Source organism: Microtus pennsylvanicus, chromosome 6, assembly GCF_037038515.1.
Source record: "Microtus pennsylvanicus isolate mMicPen1 chromosome 6, mMicPen1.hap1, whole genome shotgun sequence".
Taxonomy (NCBI): Eukaryota; Metazoa; Chordata; class Mammalia; order Rodentia; family Cricetidae; genus Microtus; species Microtus pennsylvanicus.
Window position 1 is genome coordinate 37,918,421 of NC_134584.1, and position 24,711 is coordinate 37,943,131.

At 42.8% G+C, this 24,711-nt stretch overlaps 1 protein-coding gene across 3 annotated transcripts in view; it reads right to left on the reverse strand.

Moving 5' to 3' along the window:
• Arl15 (ARF like GTPase 15) overlaps positions 1 to 24,711 on the reverse strand; it is a 362,817-nt gene that overhangs the window by 334,560 nt on the left and 3,546 nt on the right. The gene's annotated exons all lie outside the window — the stretch shown is intronic.

Genomic DNA, 24,711 nt, shown 5'->3' on the forward strand with positions numbered 1-24,711 from the left:
CCCCAACTCATTTTTGTACGTCAAACCCAAACGTGCAATTTGCTTCTCAGAAGAGCAAAAACTAAACAGCAAGTAATTCCATATAATACCAAAGGGCTCATGTAGCTCCCAAGTCAACGACACATCTTTCTGGAGACAAATATCCACCTGTGATATGCAACTAACCAAGGGGTAGAATAACTGTTCTCATAAAGTAAAATTGAGACTAAAAGAAGGCGGGGCTCACTTTAACTCAACGCCCGTGCATCTGCCGTGTGTCAGGCACCGTACAATGTGCACAAAAGACGTGAAGGCAAACACAAGATGACAGTCTCCTGTTCTCAAGGAGCCTGGAAACAATCTGAATGCTTATCTTTTCCTTGGCATTCCTCATCATTCTTTTTAAACCATTTCCTTAAGCTCTTTATGTACATATCTTCTGTTTGTGCAGATATAGATATATAGCGTGTGTGTGTGTGTGTGTGTGTGTGTGTGTGTGTGTGTGTGTGTGTGAAAACTGGGTGAGAAAAAAATGACTTCAGGTAACTCTTCTGCAATCTTTACTCAAAACATAACTTGACATCATAAGTAAACATGGTATCTCCTGCCTACAGTCTCAGAATCCCCTCCTTAGACCCTAAAGTAAAAATGCCAAGACATTTTGTCACTGAATCTTAAGATCTTTTAAAAAAGACTTGCTGGGTGGTCACCCGCAGAGACGCCTTCCCATACTCCTGAAGAAAGCGGAGTGAGGCCACAGTCTGTTCGCCCAGCCTCGTAACAAAAACAAACCCCCAATCATCTTATTGCTTTTCATTTTTTTCTTATTGTTGCATTGTGAAATACAGAGTAGAGGGGAAATACGGTTTACAGAATAGGATAAACTCACATGAATTCCAGCCAAGCTACAAACTAGTGTTGTCGGTTTGTCTTTTACTCTTTTGACTCTTTGGAATCTTGGCTTTTTTAGGGGGCTCACCACCCAGCTCCCAAATAAATCACACACGGAGACTTAATATTTCCTATGAGTGCCCAGCCTTAGCTTGGCTTATTTCTAGCCAGCTTTTCTTAACCTGAATTATCCCGACTGCCTTTTGCCTCTGGGCTGTCTTCTTTTCTTACTTCTGTATGTCTTACTTTTTTACTCTTACTCTGTGGCTGGCTGGGTGGCCCCTAGCATCCTCCTCTCCTTATTCTATCTTGCTCCTCTTTTTCTTGCTCCTCCTCCTACCCCTATTCCCCCCTCCAGAGTTCTCTTTCAATTTATTCTCTCTGCCTGCCAGCCCCACCTGTGCTTGCTCCTGCCTTGCGACTGGCCGTTCAACTCCATCAGGTGTTTTAGACAGGCAAAGAATCACAGCTTCCTAGAGTTAAACAAATGCAGCATAAACAAAAGCAGTGCTTCTTTACATTGTTAAACAGTCTAAAGCATAAACAAATATAACACACCTTGAAATAATATCCCACAACAAACTAGAACATTACTACATCTTTATATAAAGCTCATTTCCTTCCCCACCCCCCCTTAAGAGTTTCAACCTTACACCTCAGACATTACAATCATACTGTTAGATATATGTAGCAATCTCCCGGCTTAGATTCACTAGATGCCGATAGTGTCTCATCATTACTCCAAGTTGTGACAACCAAAATATCCCTTATATGTTGCCATGGATCCCTGTAGAGCAAAGCAGCTGTTGAGAACTGCTGCCTTAGAGACAACCACAAGCTGAACTTTGCTTGAAGTTTATACGAGTACATGTACTTTCCTATGGCTTCTTCCTCTCAGCATGTTTATGAGATGCACCCATGGCGTGCTGTGCCTATATTGTTTTTGCTGCTGTCGGGTGAACTACTGTAGAGATTTTAATGAGAATGCCCCCCATAAACTCTCAAGTTTGAATAATTGGTCCCTTGATGGTGGAACTGTTTGGAAGGATTAGGGGGTGTGGTCTTGTTGGAGGAAGTGTGTCACTGGGGGCAGGCTCTGAGAATTCTGAAGCCCACACCATTCCCAGTTAGCTCTCTCTGCTTCGTGCTTGTGGTCAAGACAGGAGCTCATAGCTTCTGCTCCCGTGCCATGCATGCCTGCCTGCTGCCATGCTCACTGCCATGATGGTCACAGGCTCTACCCTCCGGAACTGTGAGCCCCAAATTAAACACTTTCTTGTATAAGTTGCCTTGGTCATGATGTCTCGTAACCAAGACAGATACTAATGACAATTCCATGACTCATTTAATCCGGTTTATTACAGACAGATAGTTTTATACTTTTGATACTTTGCATCTATGAATACTTCCACTAACACCACTCCCTACATAGGCCTTGTAGATGATTTCTTTAAGGCTTTGTATACCTAAGAGCAGAATTACTTACAGAAGATACTCGTGTTTGAGAGTCTTATATTCCAAAAGTGGGCAGTGGAGGACAATTCCCAGCATACCACATGTTCTTCAACACTTAGTCCTTCACTGACTTATTTTCTTAATGACATTTGGTACTATGAGATATACTCTGCTACCGTACAAACAGCACTTCCCCAAATAGCAAATGAGACCTGGCTATACTGAGACGCGCTCTGTAAGAATAAAATGGGACTAGGAGAGCACAATTAATGTTTGTACCCAAGAACTGGCTTCATTCCCCTTGCTGACATTCTCTTCTTTAATGAAAATATGCTCTATTTGGATATCTGCTTCATGAGCAGGTGACTGGATTTCTTCCCTCTAACTGCTTTTTCCTAGGCTAGATCATAGGAGAGACAAGGATAATAAAACATGGGGAATGCCATGTTGTCCTGAACGCTTAAGCAGACACTCCATTTTCAACTGCAAAAGCATCATTTGAAGAATGTGATTTATGCTGGGCAATGGAGGCACGTGTCTTTAATCCCAGCACTCGCGAGGAAGAGGCAATTAGATCTCTGTGAGTATGAAACCAGCCTGGTCTACAGAGTCAGTTCCAGGACAGCCAGGGCTGTTGCACAGAGAAAACCTAGCTTGCAAAACTTAGGAAAAAAGAATGTGACTCATGGTGTTTTAATTACATTTGTTTTAGGTATTATTCTTATAACCAATTTCAATGCTAAAGTCTTTGACATAGTTTACACGTGTGTATGTAGAGATGGAGCACATGGGTGTGTGCACATGTGCACGTGGGTGTGAATATGTGCATGCAGGTGCTCCGAGAGGCCAGTTGGTGTCTGCTATATTCCACAATGGCTCTCCATCTTTTTATTCCTTAATTTTCACTGCCCTGAAGCAGAGGTTATATTTCCTTTTGTAAGATTCATTCATTTTTATTTTATGGATGTTTGTGTGCATGTCTGTCTGTACACCACGTTCAGGGTGTCCCTGTGAAGGCCAGGAGAGGGTGTTGGATCCCCTGGAACTGGAGTTACAGATTGTGAGTCACCATCACGTGAGTGCTAGGAATTGAACCCAGGTCCTCTAAAAGATTAGCCAGTGCTCTTAACCACTGAGTCATCTCTCATCTCATTTTACCTCGCCTCTCATCCCTCCACCTTATTGTTTTGAGACAGGACCCCTCACTGAACCTGGAGCTCACTGACTGACGAGGCAGGCTGCCCTAAACCTCCCTCCCTCGGTGCTGGGATTACAGGTACCGAATGTCACACCTAAACTCAGGTCCTCATACTTGAGCAGCAGTCACTTGATGAATGAGCCATCACCCCCCCAGCCCCTCTGACACAGTTTTAATTAGCGCTTGTTTTAGTTCCGTTTTCATTAGATGGTAAGCGCCTACAATCCTGGTAAAGGACAGGAAGGAAACCAGTACCAAGGAAACATCCATTCACAGAAGACACTGAAAGGGCTCAAGTTTGAGAGGCTGAAGTCCTTGATCTCATGATTATACACTGGTTATCTCATCATCAATGTATGACGCACAGACACTGTCCCAAATCAAGATTAAGTTCCTAAAACTCATGCCCATCCCCAAACTGTACACACTGAAAAAGCTCTGTCTTTTTTTTTTAAGCTGGATATTTTTAGTACACTAAATTGGTACACAGTCAAAACAACTCTAGTTTTATAGAGTTTAACATTGCTATCATGGCTTATTGTTGTCAAGTAAAAGCTTCTCCACAGGTTTACAGTGCCACAAATTTCACTTTGGGTAGTTGCATTTGCTGTACCACAGAAGACACGAGTAGAGGGCTCCCGAGATTCCCATGGTGGTGAAAATAACTTTGAAAATTGACTCATTCTGAAAGCCAACCAGTCATACCAAGCTAATTCTAACAAAGACTCCCATAATTCAGTATGAGGAGAAGTTGGTAAGAAAGATTGGAAAGTCAAAGACTATTTGGGTAGATATTTAAATAAATAGAATGGAAAATCAAACTGAGATGATAACTGGTTGGATAAAGTCACTGACTCAACAGAACTTTCCAAACATTCCCTGGTACTATTATTAAAATAATGGCAGGTCATTTAATGTTAGCAATCACTTAGTAATAAGTTCTCATTATCATAAACTGCAATACTACTAGGCATATTTCTAATGAATGCATGACTGAGCTATCCTGGGGCAATGCCACTGGTTTCCTCAAGCCAGGAAGCTGAAAATGCTCATGAACTTGGCCAACATCCATTCTTTCCATCTATCTTTGGAAATTATTCAGTGCTACACCTTTGTAACATAATAATTATTTAATAACTCAGTAAGCTGGAAAAAAGTCATTTTTCCATATTGAAAATATTAATTGTATTCCACCCAAATAAAAGACTGTTTGTCAGCCTTCCTTGGAGGCAGGGGTCATGTGACTAAGCCTGGAAATGAAATACAACTGAAAGATGAATAGGAAAATTACTCTCTAGCCTCCCCCGTGTCCCTTCTTCTCTTCTGCTCTACTTCTGCTCTCTGTAGCTGACATCTACATCCTGGCTTGCAATGGGCACACAGAGAATGACAAATACACAAGGCTGAGTGAGCCTGAAGATGACAATGGCAGGAGCTACTAAGCCTTTATTGTCCAGACTTTGGGCAGTAACCAAGAAAATACTTCTACCTTGTTTAAGGACTTCTGTACACATCTCTCAGCCCAGCCCAACCCAAATTGATAGAGAGCAATGTTTGACTTTTAAGCAGTATGACCATGAGGTAGGACAGGTGGCTTAGCTCTTAAGAGAGCTTCCTATTTGGGAGGCTCACAAATGCCTTTAATTCCAGCACCAGGGGATCTAATGCCCTCGCACACGCACACACCATACACATAAATAAATCCTTTAAAAAGTATGTGCTCTAGTGTGGTGGGAATGAGAAACAGCCCCCATAGGCTTGTGAATTGAAAACTTAATCCCCAGCAGTTGTATTTGGGAAGGTGATGGAATCATTGGGTGGATGAAGCCTGGCTAGAGGAAGTACATCACAGGGTCAGGCTTCCAGGGTTTACAGCACGGTTTCACTTCCTGTCCTCCCTCTCTGCTTCCTGTGCATGACAATTTGATTGGCCAGATGCCTGCTCCTATGGCTACCTTTCCTTGACTGTTGCCATGCATTCTCCACCATGAGGGACTCCATCCCTACAGCACCTTAAGCCAAAGTCTACTCTTTCCTCCCCTAACTTGTTTTTATCAGGGTGTTTTTATCACAGCAGCAGAAAAGCAACCAGTCTGCCCCCAAACCACAAGAAAGGATGGCAGCATTCATCAGTAAACTCTTAACGTGCTGTGTCTTTTAGAGAGAAATAGTTCATCTTGGGCCAGGGAGAACATACTTTCCATCCTTCCTTCTCACAGCCCCCTAAAGTCCAAGTGCTGCTACTGCAACTGCCAAAACTACCCAGAAAAACCTCAACAGCCTTCAGGTACCGCTTTCCTGAGTCGTGAGCGCCATTACTTCATTCTTCTCCCTCTAACCTCTAATCCTCATAAATACTGCCAAACCCTGGAACACCCTGCCTCAGCCCAGTGGCTGTCCACCAGTCAGACCCCAACCTCACCCTGACAAAGGTATTTTCGGACGGCCTCGTCCCTCTAATTAGTGCGAGGTGGATATGAAGAGGCACTCGAAAGCCAAGCATCCTTTAATGGTGGGATAGCAACCGCCAGTAAATTTGACATGATTCTACCTCATGTTCTTCCCTGCTCAGGACTGCTTGAAAAGACACCGTAAATCTCTGGAGCAGAAGACAGCTCGGAATAAAGGATTGTGCATGTAATTATTTTCAACAAGAGACAGAAGAGCCGGATAAACTCTGACCCTGGAGCCCCAAAGTCATTGTTCACAAATCCACACCTGGTCTGGGCAGGGGAACATTATTTAACCTGGTCTGGAACTAAGGAACATTATTTCAAAAAAACAATTACATCTTCTTTGCTATTCAAACCAAGAAAAGTGTGGGGGTTGAGGAGGGGGAGACAGATTGTCAAAAACAAACCACAGATGGGTTCAAATATGTTAAGATAGGTCTACTTCAAAGTGTGCAAAAGAGAAATACAGAAAAAAAATCAAATTAATGTGATTACTTAATCTTTCAGTTGTTTTCCGTAAGAAATTGTACAGGTGTCTCAGGGTTTCTATTGCTGTGAAGACACATCATGACCACAGCAACACTTATAAAGGAGAAACATCTTATTGGGGTGGCTTACAGTTCAGAGGTTCAGATTATCATCATGGCAGGGAGCATAATGGCATGCAGCAGACAAGGTGCTGGAGAAGTAGCTGAGAGTCCTACATCTTCCATGCAACAGGAAGTTGACTGTAACACTGGGAGTAGCTTGAGCATAGGAAACCTCAAAGCCTGCCCCCACAGTGACACACTTCCTTCAACAAGGCCGTAGGGACTCTGACAAAGTCACACTTCCTAGTAGTGTCACTACCTGTTAGATTATGGGGGCCAATTACACACAAACTAACATAAAAGGTAACCATGAAAAGAGTGGAAGAAAAACAACAAGATGACAGAAAACAAAAGCAATTTGGCATATAGTACAAAAACAATCTGATGTTAAGATATAATTTCAGTTCTATCAAGGGATGAAAAGTCAATGTTTTTTAGAGAGCTGCTTTTTAACATAATGACCAGTTCTAGTTTTGATGTCCTATGCAGTCCTTGATCTTGATATCAAGCAAGATGGTCTTTCTTTACTGTCCCCTCTGTAATTGTGCTTGTTGTAATAATACAAAGTTAGCAGAGCCAAGCCCAGAGTCCTGGAAATAAGAAGGGAAAACTGGTATAACAGGAAAGCAGGAGTGAGCAAAAAGCCCTTGGAATGGGGCCCAGGCTTGGGACACCTGTTTCCAAATACAGTTGTCTAATTAGGCATTTTCTCACGTGGGCATCTCTGCACATACAGATGGGCTGGAGGCAAAGATACAAGGCGGCATGCAGGCTGGCAAGGTACATAAGAACTCTGCAGAAGCGTGTGAATGGCACCTCTGAGTAAAGGTCCATCTGCCTTTCTTCAGTAACTACTCGGGATTGGGAAGGCCACCTACTTTAAAACTGGTGTGGCCTTCTGTTAGCACTGCCATTGCAAACATTAACAGCGAATTACTTAACAACTCCCTTCATAGCCTCACATGGAAAAACAACTTTTTGGGGAAAAAAAAGCCTCATTACAAAATAAAATTAGGTCTCGTTTTCAAAATGTGGAGGCTTGCTCCTCAGCATGTATTCCATAGCTTCTTCAAACTGGGAAAAGAAGAATGATAATGGACCTAAAAAAATATATAACCAAAGCCACTCATTGGCCTCTAGATTATTTTCTAAGGTGATCAGTTGTAATGAGACTACCTGCATCCTAAAAGTGTCTGTGCTTCCTAAGACGTTCACAGTTGGAATCAGGGACCTGAAATCGTCAGTCTCTTGTAAAATTCACCAAGACTTGAAAGGCCACCTACTAGACATAACCTCAGATGTGAAAATTCACCCAGAAAAATAACCTAATATAGATCATATTAGAATGCATGGATTTCACTGCAGCAAAATTTTATCAAGATACCACTAAAAATTCCATACTGCACAAAGAAAAAGATTTTTAGCTTAAATTCTTTCCTGCTGTGGAAGGCAAGAAAAGCTATGAAATTTCTGATCTTAAAGAAGAGAGAATAAAAGGAGGAATATTTTAATTTAGCAAAAGAAAACAAGAAGAAGTAATTGCCCTGAAAACAGTCCTTCACTACCTATTAGGACTGGGGCCTCAAGGTTCCACACAAAAAGCAAAGGACGGAAAGAAGCATTTGCAGACCCGACACGTGGCATTTACTTGTAGACAAGTACTAAGTATGAAATAATACATGAGACCAAACCCTGGATTCATCACTCTTCCAACTCTGGACAAAAAAAGTAATTTACAATTCTTATGACAGACAAGTTAGAGGCATCAGGAGATTCTCTAGTCTATTGCATGGACACTTAAAACATTAAGAGGCGAAAGGGGGTCCAAAGGGGAAAAACGTCCAATCCCGACACAAGTGGCAGCCTTGGCGTGCACAGGGGAGCTGCTGGCCATACCCACTTTACATCAGTTACTCATCACTGGCAACTGTGGACACACTACCCAGCATCTACTCGGATTAGCACAGCAAGCATCCCCCTTAACAGCTCACAGTTCTGCTGTTCCTCTGCCCATAGGCGTCACACCAGCAGGTCACTTGTCCCTGCTAAGCTGGCAAAACCCAGAATGTGATCCAGCAGGAAGAACGAGAATCACTTTATCTCTTGACTTGAGCACAGGTGCTAGCACCTGACACGTGAGCAAGACTCACTTCTAAGGAGTGGAACGCATGTGACATGCGCGTGCATATCTTAAAAGAAATTACACCACTTGGGTTGACAATGCTCTCTCCAAGAACAGACAATATCTAACAAAAAAACAAAAAAACAAAAAACAGGAATGAGAAACTTCCTTCTGAGTTGTTGGTAGTCCAAGATACTCTAAAAGCAACAATGGCTATTGCTTTTGCCTTTGGTTACCTCCCAGAGGTTGAGGGTAAGTCCCGAATACTAAAGATGCTACAGATTTGATTGAGATGAAGGACTCGGCGGGTCTGAGCTGGATTTGAGCTGAAAGCCTGAGGTCTAGCTTTCACAGTAGTACAGGTGCTATGCAAGCTGTCAAAGGATGGAAGCCATCAACAGATCTACCCAGCCCTAAGGCCTAGGAACCCCAGCAATGACCAGGATGGCAATAGTAGCACTCCTCTCTCAGGGGCAACCAACAGTTGTCTAAATGGTCATATGCCCTGCTCAAAACAAGGGAAATCACACCTGATCCTAGACGCAAACTCGGCCAGTGAGGTCACCGATCTTAGAGGACCTTCCACCTCCACCTCACTACGTCACCAGGATTCCTACCTGATACCACAGTAAGTCTAGCTCTCATCTCTCGCCAGAGAAACTTCTCTTTGTAGCAGACAGAGACCACTTCAGAAAAATCACAACTGGTCAAAAATGCAGAGACCGACTAATCACAGAGTAGGGATCCAGTCCCAGTATGCATCATACAACTGTACCGAATGCTTAGGGAACACCATGGAGGAGAGACTGTAAAAGCCACAGGACCAAGAGTCTGTTGTGAGACTATGTCTCCTAGAAATGACAGAGAAGCTATACCAATGATACCTCACCAATATGGCTGCCTGAACAAGACCTGAAAATTGACACCACCAATAGACATGCTAACATTGAAAGGAGAAAACTCAGGGGGCTCTGCCACTGGGTAACGAACGTCAAGCAACTGATGTCTGCTGAGAGAGGAAGAACTGGTCTTTCCCAGGGATGAAGCCCAAAACAGGCCATCCAACACCAGGTGGTCAGCCCTGAAATCATACACAAGCAACGCTAAATGGACTCAAAAGGGTGTGTGTGTGTGTGTGTGTGTGTGTGTGTGTGTGTGTGTGTGTGTGTGTCTGTGATAATAGTAATCAAAGAAAAAGAAGTCATCAACTTTGGAGAGAGGTGACGTGGGATGGATTGGAGGGAAGAAAGAAAGAAGATGATATAACTATATTTTGATTAAAATTTTAAAAAAAAGAATGCAGGGATTTAAAAAAAATAAAGGAGAGCAGGGAGGTGTAGGGAGGTAGGTGAGTGGGTAGGCAGGTAGTAAACCATCGTTCATTTCTAGCCAGACCTTGTAGCACTGTCCAGATAGGTAAAGCACTATGCACAGACTGAACAAGTTTGAAAATATTATACACGATTTCATCATTTAAGATCACTCAATGTTGTACTCTTCAATGCTACTTAATATTTTCTATCATTCATGACTGGGAGCCTTCAATTTACCATGTACTGACTACTGGGTACTAGTGAGCATTATATGAATCATAAGGACAAAGATATTTAAGCCTCCAAAAAAAATTTATTTTCCATTTTTTTCTCCCCTGCATTCCCCTTCATATAACCAACACAAATTTCAAGACTATTTGTTTTATTATTGTTGTTGTTGTTGTTTGGGGGGTTTGTTTGTTTGTTTGTTATTGTTTTTAAAAGAACTTAGTTATTGTCATTTAGGGGCTTTTGCTGAACTTTTCATTGAGAATGAAAACTATTAATTCTACATTTAATTCTAATGGCCAAGTCCTTTCTATGATACTGCTACTTCTTTACTGGATCATCAGGGGGACAAATCCTCCATAATGGGAGAATAATTCTCCTATTTCAAGAATCACAAATGTTATTATTGCTTGCTTACAAAGAAAGCAATCTGGGATTCTCTTGTTTTTCTGACCATGGGGGAAAAGGATGAGTTTTAGGTAACACAGATCTGGGAAGTGACCTTAATTGACAGTTATGCTGTAGGATAATGTTCTTGTACCCTGAGAAGATTTGTCACTTGCATTAGTTTAATAAAACACTGATTGCCCAGTAGCCAGACAGGAAGTATAGGTGGGGTGACCAGACTAGAAGAATTCTGGGAAGAGGGAAGGCTCAGTCTGCAGTCGCCACCCAGACGCAGAGAACACAAGATGAGAATGCCTCATTGAGGCAAGTTCCAGGCCACGTGGTTAAACATAAATAAGAACTATGGATTACTAAATACTTCCATTTCTTAATTCTAAAAATCAGAAAAAAATGGTAAATAGAGATGGGATTGTACTTATATTACTTACCTTCAAAAAGACTTTACTATGATTTGAATATAAATCTTTTGTAGTCGGATCTCAAATTTAAAAAAAAAAAAAAAAACATCTCTACATTCCCAAAGTAGAATTTGGCCATAACACTATATAATCACCGAAGGACAATTTGTCCAACACCTAATTCTGGTTCAATCTTGATATCTAACATGGTGTTTTTAGGTTAAACAGAACATAAGGTTAAAATAGTACAGCCTCCCTAGCCCAAGAGCCTATGTGACAATTGTATAGTTAAAAACTATATTTACTCTAAATTGCAAAACGGTGGGAATTGAATGTAATATTTAAGTTGCAGTGATTGTTGTAGTAATAAATGTAATACCCAGCAGCAAAAAAAAAAAAGAATTATGGGCTAATTTAAGTTGTAAGAACTAGTTAATGGTAAGCCTGAGCTGTGGGCCAAACAGTTTACAATTAATGTAAGCCTCTGTGTGTTTCTTTGGGGCCGAATGCTTGTAGGACTAGGTGGGACAGAAATTTCTGTCTACACAGTTATCCATCTCACTGTCAATCACAGGCCCTCATACATGCATAGAGGAATCACATTAAAACCACTCATCAATTGGATCACGTAAGGAAACACTGGGGGCTCAGCAAAAAGAGTTCCCTTCTGGGCCTTGTCCACTTCATTCTCCTATCTTCAGCCAGAGCAAGATTGCAGCCCTCAAGTCAGGACCCATTAACTCCTACTGAAGCCTGGAACTCAAGTCTAGATATCACCTCATCTTCAGCAGCAGGGTCTTAGCAAGAGTATGAACCCACCTGGGCCTGGGTTCAGAACAAATTCTCTGGGTCACTCTTTAATATGATCCCACAGATTCCACAGTATGTCTGAACAGCCATATCACCTGCTAAAGACAAATATCCCCCAATCAGTATCATCAGAGAATTGCTTGAGGCTTTCAGTAAGTTCTAGACCTCTAGGTGCCATCTTGGACTGTAGGACTTGCTTATGTCTGCCCTTGGGCATTCATTCCCTCTCCACTTCTCTCTCAGTCTTGAAGAATTTATACGTAGCTACCACCAGCTGTCAAGTGATGGCAATCTCTCCCTCACTTCTTTGCTGTCTGCATCCTTGTGTCTTCAAAGTGTGCATATCCATGGTCCTTCTTCCATACAGGTCTACTCATAAGTACAGACTGTCTAAAAATGAAAGGCTGTGTGCCTGCCTGCATTTCTGATGACATACTTAAGTAAGTCTCTTAAACTGTCTTCCACCTGTCACCAGCCCCTGTCATTCTCAGGCCAGAAAATGGAATCACAACCCCCTGGAAGGCCACTCCTTTCACATGAACAAGCGTTTCTGAGAACAGAATTCCTATTCAAGCATTCTTTTCAAGTGAGGAATAATACCATTACCCAGACCTCCTGAGGTCAAACAAGCACACAGCATTCCACTAAAAAGGCTGACCTTATCTTGCAAGTCCTGACAGAAGGGAGGAGGGTTTGGAAAGGTACTAGCACCTGCTGGGTGTTTCAACACTCAGGCCACCCTCAATGAGAAGAGCTTGACGATCTCTAGGTTTCCCTGTCAGATGGTAAAAGCTGAGGGCCACTAACCCAAGGCCTGAATGACAGGACCTTGACTTCCACCTAGGTCTGCGTCTGAACACCAGGCATTTCAAACTGCTCCCTACATGGGCTTGCAAAGGGCACTGCGATACATGAGAAAGGTTTTTAAAACAAAAGGTGACTTCTAACTCTAATTAGAGCACATATTCAAATGCTCTGTGTTATAACTTCAAGGCACTGAAAACCGCCTCCACACTCACTCATGTGCCAGAGTAACTCCGCAGGGCGGGGGTGGGGGGGGCGTGCAGGCCTCATGGTGAAGCCTACGCTCTGCCTTACGACTGAAGATTAACTTAAGATGGCACTGCAAGCTACTTCGCAGTCCTTAGCACTTGCCAGCTGTGCTGCCATTGGAATCTACATTTTTCTTAATACCACGCCAAAAATAAAAAATAAAACACGGAACCCGACCAACTAGAGTAGGAACTAGGAACCCTCAATATCAAGTCTTCATCGCTTCCAATGTGGCAAATATTCTACCATTGAGCCTGACTGCTTTTGTTTTTTGTTTTGTTTGGTTTTCCAGAGCTGGGTATTATTGCCGGGGCCTCACAAATGCCAGGCAAGCACTGTACCCGCGAGCCACATCTCCAGAGTCGGTCTTCACATCTCAGGGCAGTGCCTGTGTTCATCTGAAGAGCCCCTCCTCCTCAGGAATAAGAAGAAAACACGATTCCTAATAATCACATAATAAACAGTTTGTTTTATAAGTCTGTATAAAGATGGGTGGGAAGAAAGAATTCCACAGGTGAAAAGAAGAAACATTAGAAACTCATCTATGTTACACTGGTTTCAAATGTCATGGCATACATGTGTGTGTATGTGTGTACATACATATATTCATATACATGTACAAGTATATATATGTATGTGTCTGTGTATTATGTATGTGTGTGTGTGTACTCTCAAAATACAGAAACTAAAACTCAAATTCAATGAGAAATATGCTCCAATACGGCTTCTCTTCTATCAGTCTAGTGACTGAGGAAATACAATCTGCAGACCAAATCCAGCCCACTGTTTGTTTCAGCCAATAAAGTGTTATTAAAGCATAGCCACATCCACATGCTTAATATTTGTGGCTGCTTTGTAACTACAACGGTAGAACTGAATAACTGAGATAGAAGCCCTGACCCCTAAACCTACAAATTTACTAGCTGACCACTATTCAAACAGAGGAGTGTCCGCCCCATCCTACTTTATAATCTGAGATTTCTCCACCACAAAGAAGTATAAGACATTCAACGGAACAGGCTTTAGTCTTAGTAGCTAAAAGAGCCTTCCCCGTATTAGCCTGCCAAACAGTAAGCTTTCAAATACATATTTGTTGAAAAAGAAGTCAGGCAGAAAGCACAGAGGTTGCAAGGAAGGGAGTTTAGGGTTTTTCTTCTTCCAAAACTAATCTGGCACCCTCCTTTCACCGAACACTTTAAAAAGTAGCAGATCTTTTCCCGTGCTGTGGTTGCGTATTTCAACACAGGAGTCCGCTAGATGCCGAATGAATGACCTGAAGTTTCTGTGCTTCACTTCAGGCTAACAAACAAAGACTAAAAAGTCATTTAGAAAAAAAAACAAAACAAAACAAAAAAAAAACCCTTGTTAACTTTTACCTCTTCTCCCGCACTCACTTTTAGAAGTATATTCATCTACTGCTATTATGTTGGGCTTTTTTGTTTTATTTTGTTTTGTTTTTTGTTTTTTTCCTTGATTTTTTGAGACAGGGTTTCTCTGTGTAGCCTTGGCTGTCCTGGAACTCATTTTGTAGACCAAGCTGGCCTCGAACTCACAGAGATCCACCTGCCTCTGCCTCCTGAGTGCTGGGATTAAAGGCATGCGCCACCACTGCCTGGCAATGTTGTTTTAAAATCACCTACTACACTAGGAAAAATCATCTTTTCCAGGTGGTGAACCCCTAAACAGTGTAGATAACAAAAAAGGACTAGCTAAAAACAGAGGAGGAAAGAATCAAATCAGTGGATCTGTTACACTTTGTATGTATAGTATACATGTGTATGAGTAGGCAGGGGGTCATACCTGTGCCTGTGCCCATGTGTACACTATTCACAATGAAATATTAAGCTCACACAATTATTAATAGGGCAGTAAACATGGAAAATATTTGCCTGTGAATATTTCAAGATGACCTATATCGTTAAGCATTGCCCCCATACAAATATATCTGGATAAAAAGGAAACATCACTAGTCCAAAACCCATTCTACACATTCAAGCTGCAGAAAAATGGTGACCCATGTCCCTAGAAATGACAAAAAGGATTGGCCCTTCTGGCTGCAAATGCCATCCTACTGCTTGCCCCCACCCCCCTTCAATCTTAAGAGAGGGCAAAGCACCCTGCCCTGTGGAAAGCCCAAGGCCCTCCCCACTACATCCAGGTTGAGTGAGGTATATACATCCAAAGAGAATAGGATCCCAAAAAGCCAGTACACGCAGTAGCGACAAATCCCAGTGCCACTGTCATTGGCCCCTCAGTCTGCCCCAGCTGTCAACCACATTCAGAGGGACTAGTTTGATCCCATGCTGGTTCATTCCCAGTCCAGTTGGAGTTGGTGAGCTCCCATTAGCTCAGGCACATTGTCTCAGTGGGTGAACCCCTCATGGTCTTGACCTCCTTGCTCATATTCTCACTCCTTCCACTCTTCAACTGGACCTTGGGAGCTCAGTCCAGTGCTCTGATGTGGGTCTCTACCTCTGTTTCCATCTCTTGTTGGACAAAGGTTCTATGGTAATATTTAAGATAATCATCAGTCTTGCTACAGGGCAAGGCCAGTTCAGGAGCCGAGACTCTCCTCCATTACTTAGGGTATTAGCTGGGGTCATCCTTGTGAATTCCTGGGAATTTTTCTAGAGCCAGAAGGTGATCCAGTCTTTAAAATACCTTTTTAAGTTATTATGCTTCATTTCAGAAAGATGAATAATGATTAAAATGTCATTTAGCAAAACAAAATCCCCTCTTAAAAAGCCCACAACACATAGGGGGCAATGTCACAGGGAGGAAATAAGACTCGTGGACAATACAGGAAGACAATATTTTCACACAAAATGAAACAAAGAGAAAGTGGTCCAATAATCACCCCATCTAGCAAGGTGACTTGGAAAAAGCAGTGGTCACATTCAGAAGCATTTAAAATGATGAAGAACCCCAGCAGTCTACCATAAATCAGTCCCTTCTTCCACAACAGCCAGCCGCTCAGGAAACCCTCATAAAAGAAAGGATAAACGAACAGCCAATAAATCACATGAGAGGGCTTGAAATTCCCCATAGCAGAAGCTTGACTTTCAAACTGTTTGATTCCAACCAAAGAGGAGCTGAGAGTTCCAAACAAGCTCACAATTCCACAGGAAAGTGGCCCATCTCATTTGCCCGCACTTACATAATACGCCCTCGGAATTGGCCTAAGAGCAGATGTGGGCCACCTTTCACCCTTATAAATCAGAAATAGCTGCCACTTACAATGCCAGCAATTGGCTCCAGTATCTTTAACCCAGTTACCCTGCACTGTGCTCGGGGGGTGGAAGGTAGAAGAGCGGAAGACCGCGTAGGAACTGAAGTACAACTGGTGATGACTGGAGTATATGTCCTTGTTTTATATTAAGCCTCAATTCAATCGTGTAAAACACTTGTATAGCACTTAATAGTGTTGCATTCTTTTCATACACACACAGTTAAGCATTAGCTGTAATGATATGTTCCGAGGAAACGCATCACTGTGTGACCTTTCCACTGTGCGAACATCAAATAATGCATTTGCACAAACTAAGACACCTACAGTGTCACTAAGAAATACAGTGCTTGCTATCACATATACCCGACTGCAGACTGAAGAATCAGACAGTGTGTGTGAACACTCCCCATTATACAGTGGGGGCCATTATACCCATTTTGCATAGAAGAAGACTGAGGCATAAAGGCTACGTCGAAGGTGAGAGACAAAACCAGAATAGTAATACACTCAGTGTAGTCATTACTTAGGGAGCCTCTCGGTCCAACCCTTTGTTTGCCTTATCCCATGTACCCCGCTCCAAACTCTGAGGACTACAAAGCTGCAGCCTGTCTTCAGTGGGACACAATGTAATTTGTCCTAGGAAAAAGAGGCCCAATACAGAGCCAAGGCTAGCCTAGTGGCAACCTCTGTGCCCATTCATGACAGGGACCCCAGCAAGTTGAACAGGGGCTTGTGCAGTGTCTCAAGGGTATATGTGTCTAAATTAGCCCCAAAAAACAGCACCAGAAACTCTCACGGGGACATAGGTGTGGACGTGAACCAGACCTACGTTCAAATTCTCCCTCCGTCAGATCTTAGCCATGACAGCCAATTCCTCTAGGCCTAGGTTTCCTAATCTCTCAAGTGATGGCAATAAAGAAATAACACAAAATGACATGGTACTTCCCACATAGTGTTAACATCAGGCTACGGTCTGGCCGTGGTACAGTGAGTGACCATTGTTAGGCATTTCTCTCTCTCTCTCTCTCTCTCTCTCTCTCTCTCTCTCTCTCTCTCTCTCTCCTCTCTTTCTCTCTTGGGGTGTATGTGTTCATGTGTGTGCAGATCAACATATACATGTGCGTGTGTGTGTATGTGTAGAAGCCAGTGGTCAATGTCAAGTGAATTCCTCAATTGTTCTTCAACTTACTTTTTGAGATGAGGTCTCTCACTGAAGCTGGAGGTGCACAGACTTGGCTAGACTGGCTGTCCAGCAAGCCCTAGGGACCCTCCTGTGTCTGCATCCCTGGTGCTGGGATGACAGGTACATGGGGCAGCACCCAGCTTTTTACATGGATGCTACGGATCCAAACTCAGATTCTCATGCCAGGCATTTTATTTGTCATCTGTGCCATCGTCCCAGTCCCATTCTGCATGACTTTTAACCTCATCAACAGACCTCACCTCTGAGTTTTCATCTACCTATTTAAAACCCAGTTTAGACCTTACACGAGAACCTCAAACCCAATTACTCGGAAATCAATTTCACTTTAGTTCCCAACCTGTTCATCCCTGTCCCTTATGACAGTACGAGGCCATCAGTCACCTCAATGCTTGCAATGCTTGCAATGCTTGCAAACATGTCCATAAATTCTTGACTGTCCTCCCACCAAGAGATGTCTCTCGTATGCCTTTGAGTGTCACGAAAACAGAAGAGCAGAAAGGATGCCAGGCAATGGCATTGAGGACAGATGAGTGAAAGCCAGGTAAAGCCTGACAGCTTTTCTTGGTACATTAGCTCTGCAAACCTTCGAGTTCCACATAAGAAGTCAGGCTACCCAGGGGCAAGCACACAGAAAGACCACACAGACAGAGAAGCCACCATCCAGTCACTACAGCCTTCCCAGGCCAGATGCCAAGTGTGTGTATGAAAACACTTTGGAGATGAACCCAGCTATCGCCTGATTACATGTCATGAGGAACCCTGAGAAAGACTAACTCCTCCATTAGACATGGCCAACCAACAGATTTGTGAGCAAAAGAGTTAATTGTGTTTCAAGGCCATTTGTTTTTCTGAAATAATTAACCAAAAACAATGTTCAACCCCTAATTCAAGACTTTGCCTTTGAGATCTCTTCTCATATTCTATATCCAATTATAAAATCTCTGCAATTTTTAAAGGATCCTAATCTATTGAAATGGCCCATCAATTCTGACTGTGAATTCCACCATCTCATTCCTGGATCGGTACAGCATTTCCCTGACCTCTGCCTGCCTTTCACTGCCATGTCTAAGGCGACACTCCAGGAGACCTTTGAAGGTTTCCAGATTATAACTACTTACCTGGATTCTGAAGCTTTGGGTAAAGTCAACTACTCCAAACCCTGCCCCAGTCACACGGAGGCCTCGAACTCATGATGTTATTCACCCCCAAGTCTTGGCACAGCTGTTCCCTGCCTGCCCCTGGCCATGCATGTAACTGGACCAACCCTACTCGATTTCAATGTTGCAAATTAAAAATAATCCCTCTGGGAAGCACTCCTTGGTCCTTATGTCTAGGTGGGATCCCCCTTTCTATACTCTTTCTGTATCCTTTATTTTATTTCCATTATTTATTCAACTCCTTTATTTTCCTCAATGTTACCAAAAGGCGACTACTTAGTCTTCTTTGCACAAGAGTTCTTAGGCAACTTGAAAGGAAGTCAAAGTCGTTTATACCCTTGTGTATCTCTGGTGCCTAAGAGCATCAGAAGATAACGGGCTTATAAACAAAAGTACATCGAGTAAATGAATGATAAAGTATGCAAAGGCAATTTTATAGTCATATAAATCATAGAATTACAATGAAAGCAAGGATCACTATTTCAGGAAGTACATAAAATAACAGAAAGAATGAAATTAATAAACCCACTTTCCCATATATCAGCTATGTTTTACTCATGCAAATCACCACAAAGGCTCTAATATAGCTAATTTTTGTGAATGAGAGCTTGGTGGTCCACGGTGATTTCTATTAGATCACGTCCCTAATATCTGTAGTTTTAGAAATAAGTACTTTCTAAAAACACATACAAGTCAGGCGGTGGTGGTGCACGCCTTTAATCCCAGCACTCGGGAGGTAGAGGTAAGCGGATCTCTGAGTTCGAGACCAGCCTGGTCTACAAAATGAGTTCCAGGACAGGCTCAAAAAAAAAAAAAAAAGAAAGTACATACAAACTTAAGGACTTGGCTATCATCTTTTAATTGTGCCTTATAATAACATTTTAGGAGATAGTAGCAATTGGTATCATATCAAATGGGAAAGCTAATTTAATAGCCACAAAAATCTGGAGACACAGTTTCCCAATATACATAAATTAATTTAGAATTGCTAAGTAATATTCCTGTTTTCTCCACGTTGCCATAGGTTGAGATTTGAGAACTACATCATATTACGCAGATTACAGATGAAACATCTAGGGCAGACTTCAAACTCAGTTTTATTCTCTAACAAAAAATACATACAATTTAAATTGTCGCCAGTCTTTCAGCATCTAGGACAGTTATGACTGCTCGACTCTTCTAGAGCTTTGGTCCCCTCAACCATTTAAAAAAGGGACAGGCAGGCGGACAGACAGAGAACTAACACTCCTACAACTCTCACAGGCGGCTGAAAGGACAGACAGTTAGTTAGCATTTCCCACGGAATCTGGCACCGAGTCATCGTCCATCAAAAGTAATTAGCATTACCACCGCCAACTTCACTTCAACACTTCATCATAACAAGAAGTGGCTGAGTGTGTTCAGAAACAATTCTCAGTGCATTACAAATATTAAATCATTTAATCCAATATCAAGAACCTTACAATACTTCCTTTGACTATTTAATATATTTCATTTAAATTAATTAAATTTATATATTTAATTAAATATTGAATATATTTCTTTTGACCCAAGAAATCTACTTTTAGGATTTGGTCACAAAGTACAGTTACCCTCAAAGGCGTAGGAACACTGCCTACAGCAGTATCCCTTTTAGAGCGTCACCGAGCGCATTAGCAGGTATGGCCAGCTGTTCCGAGGACAGTGTAGGAACCTGTTCAGCGCTGACACTTTCCCGGAGTTCTCTGGCACTGGAGCCCCTCTGGAATAAGATTCGCAGCAGTATCAAACACCCACTTTTTACAGTTCACTCTGGAAAAACCCCAAGGAATGTGCTGGTGAGCTATAGCTGTCAACTAGACATACGCTGGGATCTTCTGGAAGAAGAGGCTCAGTCGGAATGATTGAGAGCAGCTTGACATGTAGGTGTCTACAACGGATCATCTTGACTGCTGACTGATGTCGAAGAACCTAACCCACTATGGGCGGCACCACTCCGTGGGCTGTGCCTGAACCGTGTAAGAGTGAACCTGCAGCAGGCAGCATGGGGCATTCGTGTCTCTCAGCTACTCACTGTGGATATGACATGACTAGCTGTTTAGTGCCTGCCCAGCCTTCCCCTCAACAACAGACTACAACCTGGAACTCTGAGCTGAAATGACCTTTCCCCCAAGCTGCCTACGGTGGACGTGTTTTATCACAGCAATTGAAATGAAGCTAGAAGACATGGAACGTCATTGCCAGGGTCCATGACATTAGCCAAACCTAGAGGAAACATGTGCTATCTTAGGAAAGGTGGCTGACTGGCGAGCAAAGTACCATTCACAGACACAGTGCAGAAAACCGATGCTGCAGGAATTAACTTAAACTGAAAAGTTTGTAAGTACAGGTGTATAAAACAGTTTTCCCATTATAAGTCCAGGATGATATTCTATATGGGTAGTAGTTTATATATAGACTACAGGACAACACACTAAAATGTGTGTCAACTGTCTGTCCGTGGGTTGCTAGGTTACCGATTTTGCCTCACTGTGCTCTGCTGTGTCTGTCTCTAAGATTTCACTTTAATAACATGGATGTTATCAAAATCATCTCAGCTCGGACACACCTGCATTCAGCTCGTGGCTAAAGCGATTAGAAGAGTAACTTCGAAATTCAAAGAAAACCGGTGGATTTTACAGACGCAGCGACGGACACAGCAACGCTCCACTCTGATGACTCGCAGGTAGCACTTAGAATTCCACACGCCTCTCAGGACCAGCCCTCCTCCCTGACGTGAGTGCCTGGCCAAACGCAGGCAGCATCTCTACAGATAGCCCAACGCAGTAACATCAAAACCGGAAACAGGAATCACACACTCACTCATCTCAGCAACATTCATCGAGTTCAGAAACATCCTCGGAGAAGGTTAAAAGGGGGTTTCTAGAGAGTGGCGTGTCACGATTCCTACAGACTTTAACATACAAACTACTCTACCATTTAAGCATCCATCCATGTGCCCTAATGAGAATGAGACCCACTAACTTCTGGACAGCTGTCACCAGTGTAGAAAGAGCATGAGCCTTAGCTGTGGCCTGGAAGTTCCTTTTTTTTTTTTTTTTTTTTTTTTTTTTGTGGTTTGCCTGTCTGATTTTAAGAAGCACCGAAGCTTTGAAGCTAAAATGCAAAATATCAACACCTGTTGAATCAAAGCAACAAGGACACAAAAGACTGTTCCCGTGTTGTGGGATATCTGTACACTGTGTGAAAAGTATTGATGTGATCGGTGCGATAAAAAGCAGACGGCCAACTGCTAGGAAGTAGTTAGAGACTTCTGAGGACAGAGAGGACCCTGGGAAGAAGAAAGGCAGAGATGCCAGTAGACACGGAGAGGAAACAGGAGGTGCAAGACAGAAGAGAGGTAATGCCATACATATGATAGAATACAGACTAATACAAATGGGTTAATTCGAGGTATAAAAGCTAGTTAGGAACAAGTCTAAGCCAGGTTTATGAAAGTTAGGCAAAGCTTTCATAATTAACAAGAAGTCTCCTGGTCATTATTGTGGGCTGGCGGTCCACAGTCAGTCCGACAAGAAAGCTTGCTACACTCCCTTCCTTTCTTCTGATTCCTGACTTCATGTCCAGGCTGGCTGACCACGAAGACTGTCCGTGGTGCAGTCAATGGTCCCCAAGTGGCTCCACACTCACATAAACTGAGAGTTAGAGGCAAAATCAGCAACTGTCCTGACAAAGAACCCATAGGAATTCCTAAGACCAGAGAAAGTCTTCCGCCCAAGGAGAAGCAGGCCAGTGGTCAGACTAGTTCCCGGCAAACCAATTTACAGTGGAACCAGAGGAGCTTGTCCTACAAATTCAGCCTTTCAAGTGGCCACTCAGAATTATGTAGGTGTGCTGGGCTGTGAGTCAAAAAGCAGAGGCCAATGTTTATGCAAAAACTGAAGGCGGGCATAGGTGTGAGCAGGTGCTTGCCTCAGGGCACACGCCCACACATGTCCTTGGAGTTCTCAGAGGACCTCTCAGGAAACCAAGTGACAGCAGCAATCAAGTGACCCTTCAATTTCCAGCATTGCATCTGGATACCTCCTCCACAATAATGCATTGTGCCAGCTAAGCTTTATCGAACGGTGTTCATAAGCACAGGCTTAAGATCTAACAAGCTGGATTTAAATGCCAGCCCTGACTCTCTCAACTGGTTACAAGATCCCAGCAAATACTCCACCTTCCAGAGTCTCTGGTTTCCTCTTTTCTAAGCCTGTTGTAAGCGATATCTGATGAACAGGACTGTGGCATGATTAAATTCAAAGATGAAAAGAAAATCCTGCCGGGCAGTGGTGGCGCACGCCTTTAATCCCAGCACTCGGGAGGCAGAGGCAGGCGGATCTCTGTGAGTTCTAGGCCAGCCTGGTCTACAAGAGCTAGTGCCAGGACAGGCCCCAAAGCTACAGAGAAACACTGTCTCGAAAAATTTAAAAAAAAAAAAAAAGAAAATCCTCCTCACTATACTTGGTGCCTGCCCCTCCACTTTACCAGGCTAGAATTCATGGATGAGGGATGAAGGCAGTGAGGGACTGACATGGATGCAGGCTACAGATCAGATTCTAGGACTATCTCCACTTCAGCACAAGAAGTCAGGACCAGCCAGAGAAGTTGGGGGGAATCAATGCAACTGAAAACTCAAAACACCTTGCTCAAAATCAGGACTATCAAGTTGTGATGGAGATCCACCAGAGCCCACTTTCTTAGACTCCTGAAGCATTTGGGGGAGATGCTGCATCAAAACTGAAAGCAGCTGTAGGCCTTGCTTCTACCTCCAACTCATACAAGAGTTTAATTCCCAAAGATGCTGTTAATGGTATCAGACCCTGGTACATCCGAACAGTAAGAAAACGCTACCCAATACTTCATCACACGTCATCATTAACTCGACTTATGAAAAATAATGGGAATTTATCACACCTCACTAAGAAATAGATATTTTTCCTTATCTTCAGTTGTTTTCACAAATCCTTGAGCGTTAATGTCCTCTGCTGAAGACCATAGCCTGCTTGTGGCCTAGGGTCTGCTAGTCAGCCTCATCTCCTAGGCTGTACTTGGCAAAGGCATACAACAGACTTAACAAGTAGATCTTGAGTGCTGGTGACAGGAGCAAGAGGAACTAGAGCAGAAGGCAGAGATGGTCCTGAGAGTGACAGCAATGATGCTTAGTAACCCATCTGCATCTGGTGGCCTCGGTAGCCAGAGGAAAGACATTGTGGGACAGAAAGCTGAGCACACAACACCTTCCAGCCAGCCTTCCCTATAACGGTTACTTGTATTGACACGAGGATGTAAATACCCAACTACACTCCATCAGCTTTTAACACTCAACGCCTGAATCCCTGTCCTGTGTTAGAGAGAATGGCTTGGAGGTGGAGACAGTGAAAGGGGGGCCTGGAGCCACAAGGCCAACTCACTCACTTGCTAGTTGTATGAGCCTGGGGAAATTGTCTCTTTCTGACCAATCAAGCACGTCTAACTTTACATCGCACGCTGTAATAAAACAAAGAAACACAAGCAAGACATTCACTACAGAGCAAAAGCGCATATCAGAGCCTGTCTTATCTCCACAGGCCACCTCAACCAGTCCTGCCACAGGCTGGTTCCTCAAGAGCCATCTGCCTTGCAATCCTGCAACCAAGGGGAGCCCTATAATGTATTCTCTGTGATTCCAGACCATGGACAAATAGAGGGTTGCTAAGTATTTGTTGAATGGGCTAAAGAACATAGGAGAGTGCTGGAGAGATGGATCTTGCAGAAACCTGGGTTCTACATGGCAGATCGTACTATCACTCTAGGTGCAGGGATCTGACGTTCTCTTCTAGGCTCTGCAAACACTGCATGCATGTGGTGTACAGACATACTTGAAGGCATACTCATTCATATTGTATATTTATGCATATATATGAGGTTTTTAAAGTTTGTATTATGTGTATACACACACATAGACATAATACAGATAAACCTTAAAAATATGCGATTGTGGCTATATTTTCCAGAGGTATTGACTGACCCTCAAAAGTCTTATCACTTCTTGCTTCCTGAACACCCTCCCAAGTCTTCAGTATATTGATACTGGTTTAAAATGCTGCAACACAATCATAACGTGTTAACATTTTTATTTGAAAACCAATGGACTGTTTATAAGTAAATTTGCCTCCACTATCTCTTTTAATCAACACTGGTATTCTGTGGAGAATAATGA